The 12,393-nt window shown below is 44.0% G+C and overlaps 1 protein-coding gene across 3 annotated transcripts in view; it reads right to left on the bottom strand.

Moving 5' to 3' along the window:
- Positions 1-12,393, bottom strand: part of DOCK10 (dedicator of cytokinesis 10) — a 304,405-nt gene that overhangs the window by 238,337 nt on the left and 53,675 nt on the right. The gene's annotated exons all lie outside the window — the stretch shown is intronic.

The raw sequence follows: 12,393 nt of genomic DNA, 5'->3' as shown, positions 1-12,393 counted from the left end.
TCAATAGCTCGGTTGTTCTGTTCCCACGCATGCAGTTCTGCAGCCTGATACATTTTTATATTTACATAGGCGGCTTGCATGGCTGAAAATATCTGTTTACTGAGGTTGGGCATCGAGCTTTGCCAAGCTGACCTCTCAGAGAAAAAAAAAAAAGAAGAGCAGCTGTAAAGCATTTTCACCTCCTATCAATAAGAATTCAAGGCTTCAGGAAGGACTTTAAGGTCTCTGGCAGTTAAGAGTCTAGTATTCCCTGAATCCTGAGAGACTAGTCACTTAGGAGAGAACCGAGAGAGCTTAGGAGTCACGTGACTGGCTTGGACTGGCCTCAAGATCTAATGGTATACTGCAAGAGAATAAGACAACAGGGATGCTTGCACTAAAAATATCTCATGGAAAATAGATTTTGCTTACAAATGAGGAAACTACGAAATCCCCAGTAGGATTTACAATGTCGAGATCCTTCTGTCAAGCTAATCCTGTCCGTGTAACTCTCGGAGATTCAAAGTAAAAATGTTTTCTTTGGTTTCTGGGCCCCTCAGCGCAGAGGGTGTTACAGGAAGTTTGGAGGTTTCTTTTCCTCTAAGGTGTGGCCACTTCGGGCCCCAGTAAAGTGGCTTTCACAGAAGCATCTAGCAGAAGGCTCAATTAGGCATTAATTGCTCTGTAATCTGTCACAACACAGCTTCGTTTTAATTGGTATGTTTGCCAGAGGAGTAAAATATTTTTTTTCTTTTAAGAGGTACTGGCTGCCAGTAGTTTTTCATCTCCCTCTGTTTTGGGCAAACATATTTTAGTGCGGCTGGAAAAAGAAGAAAAAAATGCTAATGATGCTGGCAAGTCCTTTAAGTCCCTCTGGACCTTTGTCAGAGTGCCCGGGTGCTAATCTAAACCATTTTTTTTTTTTTTAACTCTAAACAACTAGGGCATTTATTGAAGAGAGGTTACAATTTAGCCCGCCAGGCTTGCATATTGAATATATATATATATATATATATATATATATATATATATATATATAAAAATGGTGTCCCACCAGAGACAAAATATGGAATGGGCTTCCATGATTATGAATGTGCCTTTTCAGATCTGATTGCTCCTTTGCGCTCCCTGGATGTCAGTGCCCACCCTCGCCCACCCACTCCCATACCCCATGACCTATCACCCTCCAGTCATTCCCTCAGGTTCTGGTCATCTGCTCAGGGCTGAAGAGCTTGAATACAGCAAGGCACTGACTGGGGGTCATTAAACATTCCCCAGCAGCTCCTGTGGGCTACAAATAAGAGAAGGTGGAGCCCTAAGTTACAAACCATGTGCTTGGCAGGAAAGAGGCAGTTTGCATCCCAAACTCCTTTCTAGCCATCTCTCCCTAAGGCTGGCTAACCTCTGGGGTCTCTTCTGGAGTCAGACGACCTGGCAGATGCCGAAGTCTTTGGGGAAATAAATGATGTGCTTTCTGGCTATTAGAGTCCTGTGTTCATCGATCCCTGAACTGCCTCTGAGGAATTCAGCCCTATTATTGATGGACTGCTATTACTGATGGGAGTCTCAAAATTCTCTCTCTCTCTTCTAACTTCCATCATCAAGGAAAGGGAACCTCCAAGAATTAGTTTCTTGGGAATTCAATTCACAACTGCAGTTATCCAATGGAAAAGAGGCTGGAAGGATGAAAACCAGAGAATGACAGCTGGACACACAGTCCAATGTTTTCTTATGAAAAATTTCAAACACGCAAATTCAAAATTGCAGGAAAAGGATTGGGTTCTGAGATGTTTGAAAGAGGAAATTAAGCTAGGGATGTGGCAAAGTGGGGGAGGAGATAGATCAACCCACAGAGATAAGGTCCCTTTTCCCCCTCATGTTTGGCATAGATGTTGATACACAGGAAATATTTTAAAAGGAAGAATCAATTCCCTGAAGGTGTCTGCTAGTTTCTTTGAAGTATTAATAAAATGAATCACTAATTTGGCCTTTAAACATTAAATGTGCATGGAATGCTATTGCTGATAACAAGAGGTTATCTTAGAAAACCAACATGAGCTCAGATGCAAATACCATAATTAAGAAATGAATACATGTGTTTCCTTTCCTCCTTCCCAAAGTCCAAGTGAAATTACCAAAAAAGCAGTATAAAAGGGGAATATATTCATTACAGTGAGAAAGTGGGGGTGGAGGGATGGATCTTTGAACAGAGTTTTCGGAAAATTTCTCTGAAAGTTGAAAAATGAACCTGATCACATTGAGTGATAACTAAAAATGAAGGATGAGCAAGAACTTCGGGGGCAGGAGGACACGGTAGAAAGAGGAGCCACAGTTCTCAATAGAGCCCTGGAGGGGGTCGGAGTTCCAGGGAAGTAGGTGCTCGGTGTGAGAAAGTAGCTAACTGACACCCATCCCACCACCAACCCCAGGAGACAGAACTGTAGAGCATGTGACAACAGCAGAGGGGCAGACGCTTCCAGAATAAGGAGCACAGGGGTCAGCACCCCTTGGCTAGTGGAGGCAGGTGTGTCTGCAGCCTGCTTGCCTAGCTCACACTCACAGTGAAGAAAGATGGCAACTGGCACACATGTCAACCTGTGAGCAGGTATGGGGTTGACCACATGAAGAAGTGGGACTCCAGGGCTCTTCTTCCTGTTCCTGGAGCCAGAGGGCAGAGTACTCAGGCTACCCAAACTAAGTGGGTCCCTCCTTATATGTGGACTTATTCATAGAGGGAAGGGCTTCCCTGGTGGCTCAGAGGGTAAAGCATCTGCCTGCAATGCGGGAAACCTGGGTTCGATCCCTGGGTTGGGAAGATCCCCTGGAGAAGGAGAGGGCAAACCACTCCAGGACTCTTGCCTGGAAAATCCCATGGACGGAGAAGCCTGGTAGGCTACAGTCCATGGGGTCGCAAAGAGCTGGACACGACAGAGCGACTTCACTTTCACTTTTCTTTTCATTCATAGAGGGACTGGCAATGTACAGACTGGGCAACACAGTTCAAGTCTAGTCCAGGCAGTAGCCTGGTGGAAGAGGCAGCAGAGAGGCTCCCATGAGCTGCAGAGTGTGTCAACTCGATCAAGTTGCTTGACCTCCCTGAGCCTCGAGAATATCCACTGTAACACGGAAATTATTCTTTACCATCTATTAGGATGTAGGTAGGAGGAGAGGACCTGAAAAGATCAATGTGTGTATGTGTGCGCCCAGTTGTCTCCTATTCTTTGCGACCCCACGGACAGTAGCCCACCAGGCTCCTCTGTCCAAGGGATTTTCCAGGCAACAATACTCGAGTGGGCTGCTATCTCCTATTCCAGGGGATCTTCCTGACCCAGGGACTGAACCCCAGTCTCCTGTCTCTTCTGTGTTGGCAGGCAGGTTTCTTACCACGAAGCTACCTCATCAATCACTGAACAAGTGTGAGGCTACCTCTGTTGATGGGGAGAGTGGAAGATTGGTCACCTCCCCCTGGGAAGCATCACCGACAGCCCACACCTCACAGTTCAGAACGTCAGTCCTTATTACTGCACCCTGTGGGTTTCCTAACTCACAAACAGGCTGAAAATACGTTCTGATGGATTTCATTTCTAAGGGCTGTCATCCCCTTTCTGTAAGAGCTGGGAGTGTGCTTGCTTTACTATATGTCCTCTGTAACCATGAAGTAGATGCTCAGTGAACAATAATAATAACAACAGTAATATTTACAATAAAGTAAGCCATCCATAGCACTTACTATGTGCCAAGCACAGTTCTATCTAATATTTACACATATTGATCCACATACATCTCTATTATGAGGTCATGATCTGATCATTCCCATTTTACAGCTGAGGAAACCGAGGCACAGAGAAGTTAAGTGACTTGTTGCTAGAATCACGCCGAGTAACTGGCAAAGCCAGATCTGGCTACAGGGTATGAGCTTTTTAAAACCAGTTCTGAAAGCCAAATATGTGCCAAGTAAACCTTGTATCTTCCAAAGGTGGATTTATACCAGAAAAATATTATTTGGCACATGGCAGGGTGTATGGAGGCAACCTTGGAACATCCCCTTTGAGAGCTGGTTTGTCCTTCATAGGAAAGTCTGTGATGTTTCCTTGGATCACAGTTTTAGAAGGCAGCTAGTAGTGTTAGCAGAATGTTTTGGGTGACCATTTAAACTACATTTTGATGGGAACTTACAATGTTTAAAAATGTAATGAATTTGATAAGAGAATTCTTAAAAAGATGTATTTACTGTGTGAAGCATTCATTGGCAGAAACCACTCACCTATTCAAGCTGGCTCTGAAAGCACAAGTGGGAATATGGAATTGTGACTGGCGCCTTTGTTACTCCTTGGTGCAGTATCTGTCCTTACATACAAAGATGCTGGCTAACACTGAAATACCCCCAGGAAAGAGGCTACTTTGGGTCCAACAGGAATGAAGCCATCACCCTAGGACACTGTTTGAACCTGGACATGGCTCCAAGAGAAAACCTGCTACCACTTGCCTTCGAATCCATGGGAAGTTGACAGCCTGAACTGCTGTTCACAGGGATCGAGCCATTCGCTTTTCTGGGCCAGCGTGAAAATTTGGTGAGGGCTCTGAAGCTGGTGCATTGCAACTGTCTCCCAGACTTTGTTGCCCTTCCTTCACCACCAGCGCTATTCTATACAGAGTTGTATGATGGCAAGAAACTGGAGACCAAGGACAAAGGCTGAAACTTGCACCCACTTGTTTAAGTTGGAGCACAGCCTTTCCATGGGAATTCAGTGCTTTGTGGAGTGAATCAGTCAATCAATATGGAGTGAAAATAAACTCCTCTTCCTCATTATTATTATCATCAAGGTCTGAATCTTGTTGGGGTTCTCTGTGAGTTTTCCAGAGGCTCAGCAATTGTGACCAAGTGAAAGTGACCCTAAAGGAGGAGAACTCTCCTAGACTAAAGGCAACTGAGAATTTAACCCCAAGCTGAGTAAAACCGTTTCATGGACTTGGCCATTTTCCAGGGCAGGGATTAGCAAGCATCTTTTAACTTGTCTATTTCCAGATGGGTAAGTCCCCTCAGGTATATAAATTCAATTAAACGGATAGGATAGGAGGGAGTTGGTCAGTATAAAACACAACCCAGCAAAGTGATTCTCCCTGAGGCCCAGTTATTCCTTATCAACTTGCATCTTTGCCTCTCTTGGTGCTACTTCGACTCAAGAGCTTGGGACTCAGGTCCATTTTGATAGCAACTATGACCTCTTTCCCCCCATTTGTGATTTGTAGAGTTCTCTTCTTCCAGCTCCTATCTCTTCATTTGCACTTAATTATAGTGCCTCCCCTTTACAGGCATCTTTTCCACTTGCTGACATTTACTGAGTTGTACAATTAATCACTTTGGCAACAGGCACACTGTTCTTTCATTTAAAAAACCCAGGTGCTGTTGCCAAGCACATCTTTTCTTCACTTCCCTCCCTTTGGCACCAGTGCGGCTAAAAGCAGATTTCTCTTTGGTATGTTTAGGTGCTTCAGAAAATCTTCCTTCATTGCTCTCTCAAGTGGCTTCCTCAGCAGCTTCTTGCAGAGTACATGGATAATGTCAATGTTTCGTTAATATCACACCTTACATTTCTCAGGCTTCTGCATTTGACTGTATTCTTCTCTGGTCAGAGTTAATCTTTCTTATTCTTAGTAGAAGGCAGTACAGTGTAGCAGTTAGGCAAAAGCCTGAGAAGTGGACTGGGAATTTAAACCCACAGTTGAGATACTTGCTACCTTTGTGGCGTAAAGCAAAAGTTTTAAGCCTCAGTTTCCTCCTCTGTTAAATGAATGGATACTCATGAGGATCCAACTGCCCTGTGCCCAGTGCTTGGCACAGTGCCAGACATATGGTAAGTAAGGATTCAACACACATGAGTTAGTTATTATTGGAAGAGAAAAAAGATCTAAGGATTTCAGACATTGTTTACTTTTTCCCTGTCCCCTTTACAAGTGGTTAAAAAAAAAAAAAAAATCTCTGACTCTTCCTTGCTGAGGGACACACGATTCCCTGGGTGATGGAGGAATGGGCATGCCTCCTCTGAGCTTTGAAGTTGGGTCCCACGGTAACATGAGACCAGTTCCATAACTCCTTCCCAGTCCTTTTCCATGAGTAAACACATTTAAAATAATATAATAATACCTCACTTACCCAGAGGGCACTTATTTTGCAACCTCAACTATTCTGATCACAGCCAAGTTCTGGGAAGCAACAGAAACAACTTCTGCAGGGCCCGAAAGAGACAGTACCCAATTCATTACTCTGGGACGCTTACAGGAGTGGGTTAGAGAAGGGGTTTTCATACCTGTACCAGTTACAGCCACCATACACAGGATTCCAAAGACCTTGCTGAACGAAGCTTGCAAAAGCCTCTGACCAGATGCAATGTAACTGTGACTTGCCCTGGGCCAGTGGGAATAGGGCACAGCCACATACAACTGGAAGGATGTCCCTCCTGATGGATGGAGTGCTGACAGCCTCTAACTTCTTCAAAGGGTTTCAAGGGTTCCAGCAATTAATCCAGCCAACCAAGACCCACACCACCAAATGGGATGGTGGACTGTGTTCCTGGGGCAAGGATGAGGGTGCATGATTCAAGCAACTGATGGGGTGCTGACAGCTTCTAACTTCTTCAAAGGGTTGCAGGGGTCCCAGCAATTAAACTAGCCACCCAAGACCTACACCACCAAATGGGACTGTGGACTGTTTTCCTAGGGCAAAGATGAGGGTGCATGATTCTAGCTTGGTACCTGGGAAGTGATTCTGAGTTCAAATCCTCTGAACCTTATTTTCCTCAACTGGTATACTGGAACCACGATGCCCTCTTTTGCAGAGTTATTATAACAGAAGACATGCTATGAATAAAACACTGGCATAAATGGTAGATTTTATCACTCTTTTAGCTGTATTATGAATAAAACTATTATGTTTATTATCATTATTCCAAGAAAGAGCCAAAAAAGGTAAGTAACAGACCTGTAAGTCAAGGTTCAAGGCTAATACAGTCACATATAAATACACCAGCAAGAGAGCCTTGGCACTAGAATGAAATGTCAAGAGTGAGATGAAGCAGGAAGTGTCTTTGGCTCCTCATCACCAGTCAGTGAGCCCAGGGTACACGCTTGAGTCTAACTAACTTAAAAGTACAAGCCCTGACAAAAGAAAGAGCTAGGATTTCCCTGGTGGTACAGTGGATAAGAATCTGCCTACCAATGCAGACGACATTCATAGTCTGGGAGGATTCCATATACCATGGGGCAACTAAGCCCATGTACCACAGCTACTGAAGCCTGTGTGCTCTAGTAGTGAGCCACAACTATTGAGCCTGTGTGTCGTAACTACTAAAGTCCATGTGCCTAGGGCCCATGCTCTGCAATAAGAAAAGTCAAATTATGTGCAGCGGTGACAGCTCCAGAAGGAAGAGAAAACTGTGAAACATTTGAGATAAACTTCCACCAACGACTGCTTTTAATTCTTAAAAGTTTGTGACTAAATGGGGTCAATTATATGATCTTCAAAAGTTAGCTATGTAAAAACTGTTCTGAGCCGTGGCTGGATCAATGAGCTATTAACTGTACTTTCAGTACTTGTTCCATTTTATTTTCTGTGCTCATTTCTTTCCCCTTTGAATTGTGGCAGGAATTAGCCACCCACATCCTAAACATTCCAAGTTAAATCTCGTTTACAATAATCATGAACTGCTTTCCAAACGTGAAAATGGCAGTCTTTTAAGTCATTTTCAAATGTGCTTTTCCAAACCAATTTGAGAGCTGAAAAGGATGGTGTCAACCTGAGCAAATCTCAACTCCATATTCTTTGCCAGGACTCAGGGGAGCAGCCCAACATTATCATTTTAGGGTTGGCGCAAAGCTCCCAGCTCAGGCTGTTGAAAGGAAATGAGGACAAAGCAAGGTTTAAACCCAGCAGGAGTAGGAGGGGCAGGGCTGTATTCAAAAGATTAACTTGATAAGATAATGTTCAACTTCTCTTTAAATCCTAAAGTGCAGGCTGTGGATTCCTCAAGTTTGTGTTCCTATTATCTTCAGTTTCTGCTACAGATAAATGAAGCTACTGCAGTTCTGCAGGAGGACTTGGGTACCCTGCATCCCAGGGGGATGTGATAGGAACAGCAGGGGATGGAGTTTGGGCTCTGACACTAATTAAGACTTCAGACAGGTCTTATTACTCCTGTCTCTCTGGATCTAAGTTTGCTTATCCATAAAGTTAGAGGTCTTTCCAGTAGTCACGTACGGATGTGAGTCCAGTAGTCATGTACGGATGTGAAAGCTGGACAATAAAGAAGGCAGAGCGCCTGAGAATTGATGCTTTCAAACTCTAGTGCTGGAGAAGACTCTTGCGAGTCCCTTGGAAAGCAAGGGGATCAAATCAGTCAATCTTAAAAGAAATCAACCCTGAATGCTCTTTGGAAGGACTGATGCTGAAGTTGAAGCTCCAATACTTTGGCCACCTGATGCAACCAGCTGACTCATTGGGAAAGACCCTGATGCTGGGAAAGATTGAAGGTAGAAGGAGAAGGGGGCAACAGAGGATGAGATGGTTGAAAGGACTGATTCAATGGACATAAACTTGGGCAAACTGGGGGATGGTGAGGGACAGGGAAGCCTGGCGTGCTGCAGTCCATGGGGTCTCGGAAGAGTCGGACACAAGTTAGCAACTGAACAACAGCAACAACAAAGTTAGAGGGTAAGAAGAGATGACCTCAGGTTCCTTCTAGGTCTAGAATCTAAAGGCTTTCTCTGTCTATAGATTCACTAAGTCCAATAACAGATGTCTGGGCTTTGGAGTAGAGAAGAGATAGGAAGAGATGTTGTTGGTATCTCTCTCATTCCCCCACCAATATTTTTAAAAAGGCAACAGTGAATCACAAGCAATGTGGAAAAACAGGTAGAAGCACTCTGACGAGTGAGAGTGAAGAGAAAAATATTGGGATTGAGGGAGTGGATGGAGGTTCAACTGAACCCATTTCCTTTTTCTTGGTGATCAAGTCATTTCTCAAGTCAGAAGCCAGGAGGACCTCCTTGCTCCCCATCCTGATCCAGCCCAGTAGCCAGAATAATCACTCCAGTGTGGTCTAATGTGTACACAGCAATGTCCTATGGAACAGGAGCAGACTGATGGGATGGTAACAGTAAGACTTGGCTGGTTTTTCTTCGGAGGTATGATATGATCATTTTGGTGTAGCATATACCTGAGTTTGTCACTCACTACCTGGATTACTGACCCCAAAAAGAACCTTTTGAACTTCGCTTCCATTTCAGTGAAATGGGACTGATGATAGTTTTTTATCCCTACGCAATAAGATGTGTGCGTGCATGCAAAGTCACTTTAGTCCCGTCTGACTTTTTGCGACCCTATGGACTGTAGAACACCAATAGGCTCCTCTGTCCATGGAATTCTCCAAGCAGGAACACTGGAGTCGATTGCCACGCCCTCCTCCAGGGAATCAACTGGACCCAGGGATCGAACCTGTGCTTGTTATGTCTCCTGCTTTGGCAAGGCAGGTTCTTTACCACTAGTGCCACCTGGGGAGCCCACCTGCTAGGATGAGAAGGAGTAAATGAGATAATCCAAATGAAGCACTTAAGACACTTTTAACACTGTTCCTAGGACGGAGGAAGGACCCAATAAATAGAGAAGCTCTGTTCAGGGACTTTCAGAGTTGATAGCTACACACCCAGTGAGGCAGTCGTGCCTCTCCCTGCTGGGCGATAGTAGCAGTCATGGAGAAGCAGAAAACCTTCTTTAGTAGAAGAAATCTCTGGGCTCTCAGTATTTTAGAAGAGAAGAATGCAAGACAGAACACAGGATGTTCATGTTTACCCTTTAGGCAAAGTATTGTCATCCTGTTTTCTATTTAGACGCAGAAAGAAACAGGAGGAAGACTCAGATTTCAGGGAACTGAATGCTCTTCTCTTCGCCCACTCTGACCCCTCACCAAGGAGGACACAGGAGCCCTGCTTTGCACTGAGGGAGGGGCTACAGAAGCCCTGACCAACTTGTGGCAGGTTTCCTATCAGCCTAGACTGTATATGCCTTCTTGGACCTGGAAGCAGGTCAGCACGTGGTCAAGCTGCCAGAGGACAAAGCTGCAGTGCCAATGATTTTTCTCAGGGTGGCTGGATAACTTGGGGCTGAGATCCCAACCTCCACACTGGTGAGTTTCTACTTCTGAAAATCTGTAAGTCTGGTCATACATGATGAAATTTCCCAAAATTCAACTGCAAGTGCCCCTAGGTCTTTAGAAATATAAGTGTCATCAGGAAATGATGCTATTCCATTCCTCAAAACCAATGCCAAATATTTTAGTGCAAATCTTAATAAAGATCTAATCTGCACCTAACGTGGGGGGATAAGAGAAGGAATTTGCTATGAACATATTTTGCCTTTTAAAGCAGTCTATCACTACACAAAGAAGAGAGTGAAAGCCTGGCTTAAAACTCAACATTCAAAAAAGTAAGATCATGGCATCTGATCCCATCACTTCATGGCAAATAGATAGGGAAAAGGTAGAGGCAGTGACAGATTTTCTTTTCCTGCACTTCAGGATCACTGCAGATAGTGAGTGCAGCCATACAGTCATGGCTGCATGCGATGAAATTAAAAGATGCTTACTTCTTGAAAGACAATCTATGACAAACCTAGACAGAATATTAAAAAGCAAAGACATCATTTTGTCAACAAAGGTCCCTATAGTCAAAAGTTATGGTTTTTCCAGTAGTCATGTACAGATGTGAAAGTTAGACCATAAAGAAGGCAGAGCACCAAAGAATTGATGCTTTCTAACTGCGGTGCTGGACAAGACTCTTGAGGGTCCCCTCTACTGCAAGGAGAGCAAGCCAGTCAATTCTAAAAGAAATCAACCCTAAATGCTCATTGAAAGGACTGATGCTGAAGCTGAAGCTCTGATACTTTTGGCCACCTGATGCAAAGAGCCAACTTACTGGAAAAGATCCTGAGGAGAAGAGGAAAACAGAGGATGAGATGGTTGGATAGCATCACCAACTCTACGGACATGAACTTGAGCAAACCTTGGGAGATAGGGAAGGACAGGAAAGCCTGGCATGCTGCAGTCCATGGGTCGCAAAGAGTCGGGCACGACTTAGCAACTGAAAAACAACAGTCACTACACATCTAAGGATAAGGACACAGCACTTCAGATCACTTTGTAATTCACTTAATATATCAAATTCATTAGGGCAGGAATAGGCTAGCAATTTATATTATGACCACCTCTGAAGGCATTAAGGAGGATATCAGCTGGAGAAGCAAGTTTACCCTTACAGACAGCCTCTGTATTGTCTAGTGTATGTGCTGGGTAAGGAGGACTTGGGCTTCCCAGGTGGCGCAGTGGTAAAGAATTCTTCTGCCAATGCAGGAGATGCAAGAGAGGGATTGGGAAGATCCCCTGGAGGAGGAAATGGCAAACCACTCCAGTATTCTTGCCTGGAGAATCCCAAGGACAGAGAAGCCTGGCAGGCTACAGTCCATAGGGTCACAAAGAGTCAGGACTGAGCACATGCACACACACACACACAGGAGGACTCTGCCAACCGTTGGCAATGGTTTGGGAGGTCAGGTCTGGGTCTTACTAGCTTGGTCCTCTTCAGTGAGTCACATTAACTCTTCTTTGCTTTCAGACTTACCTCAGAGGACTGTTGTGAAAATTGAGATAATCTGTGTAAAAGTACATATGTGAAATATCAAGTGTTCTGAACAGTGCCACAGGATCACACCACCTGCTATTGATGTTAAGCTATGGTTTCAGATTTCTACCTATTTCCACAGAAAGGCAGAGCCACACACCTGTGACAAAATCTGGACAAGATGGTGTGTGATCAGAAGGGCCCTTGGCAAGCTACTTTCCGTTATGACAGGAAGTGGATGTTGGCACACTGGTGATGAAAACCTGGTTAACTGTGTGAATCTTATTAAGTTCACTGTTTTCAGGATGTGGAAAGTGACCATGGATGCATTTTTTACTTTCGTTTTTTTTTTTTTTTTTGAGAAAAAGCTGTTGTATGCAATGGAAGGTTTTTAAGTATACATTGCTCACACCCATGGCCATCAACTTGCTTTTGCATGAAAAGACCACTACTGACTTTCAAAATTCAATTTTAACAAAAACCAAATCTGTTTAGATGAGGTGCATTTGTATGCAGCATCGCTGTTCTTCGGCCTTTTAAACTGTATTGTAACTGATACTATTTGCTTCATTGGCATTGATTGTGGGATAATTTCAGTCAATGGGCAAGCTGTCCAAAATAAAAGCCTGGGACATTACTTGGCTTAACCATTTCTCTTTCCTTGCTTAGGTCTTTTGAGCCAAATTGCTCACATCTTACATCCCTAAAAATAAATTTCTCTTAAGTCTCCTACAGCTTCCAGTAAGC

This window comes from Bos grunniens, chromosome 2 (assembly GCF_055505025.1).
Source record: "Bos grunniens cultivar Pamir isolate PY7600 chromosome 2, Bosgru_T2T1.0, whole genome shotgun sequence".
In the NCBI taxonomy this organism is placed as follows: domain Eukaryota; kingdom Metazoa; phylum Chordata; class Mammalia; order Artiodactyla; family Bovidae; genus Bos; species Bos grunniens.
The sequence above is the reverse complement of the archived record's forward strand: the minus strand, read 5'-3'. Positions and strand labels throughout refer to the sequence as shown.